The following is an 808-nucleotide window of genomic DNA, read 5'->3' as shown; positions in this document are numbered from 1 at the left end:
ATTGACTTTTAAGAATGAACCCTTTGGTCTATAGAAATGATGAAAGTCAATGATACATGTTCCTTTATATTGTGCTTTTCTAATAGGGTCTGCATGATCATAAACAACAATTATTTACACCTAGTACCCAATGGGCTTGACGGATGTGGCTCAAGTGCACTTTTGACTCTTACTGCCTAAAAAAAGTTAAATAAGGGTGAAAATAAAGTTAAAATAAAGAAAAATTAAAGAAAGAAAGATAAAAAGAAAATGACCAAATATATACAGGTTCCAGAGACCTTCATCTGTTTAACTTCAGAAAAGTTACATATATAGGTTTCAAATTGACTGGTCTGACATGTGTCATTATTGATGCTGATGTTGACCTGGAGAATATCTTTCATCTTTATTATATCCTCTTTACTCTTATGGTAAACACCACCTACATTGTTATATCTTAATAACGACCTCAAAGCTTTGCCTGCAAGATTCCCCCAACAAGGATGTCAGCATACTGCAATGAATCCAGGAAAATGATGGTATTCATAAAATTTCATGGGAAAAGTTCCTGGAACAACCACCCTGCATGCTGACACTCTGACTTAAGGTGGCAGTTGTCATACCTGAATCAACATCTAGCACATTGACAAGATTGGGGCAAAGGGAAAATCTGACTTACTGCCATTATGCCTACAGAATCATCATCAAATGCAAGCAGTTAAGCTCCTTTGGGCCTTTTACTGATGTTCTGTACTAAATATGTTGCAAGCAAATATCAAAACACGTGTGCACATATACAGACACATTCACACACTCTGCTTACAATATG

The sequence above is a fragment of the Penaeus monodon genome, chromosome 23 (genome assembly GCF_015228065.2).
Source record: "Penaeus monodon isolate SGIC_2016 chromosome 23, NSTDA_Pmon_1, whole genome shotgun sequence".
In the NCBI taxonomy this organism is placed as follows: Eukaryota; Metazoa; Arthropoda; class Malacostraca; order Decapoda; family Penaeidae; genus Penaeus; species Penaeus monodon.
Note: the sequence above shows the minus strand (reverse complement) of the source record.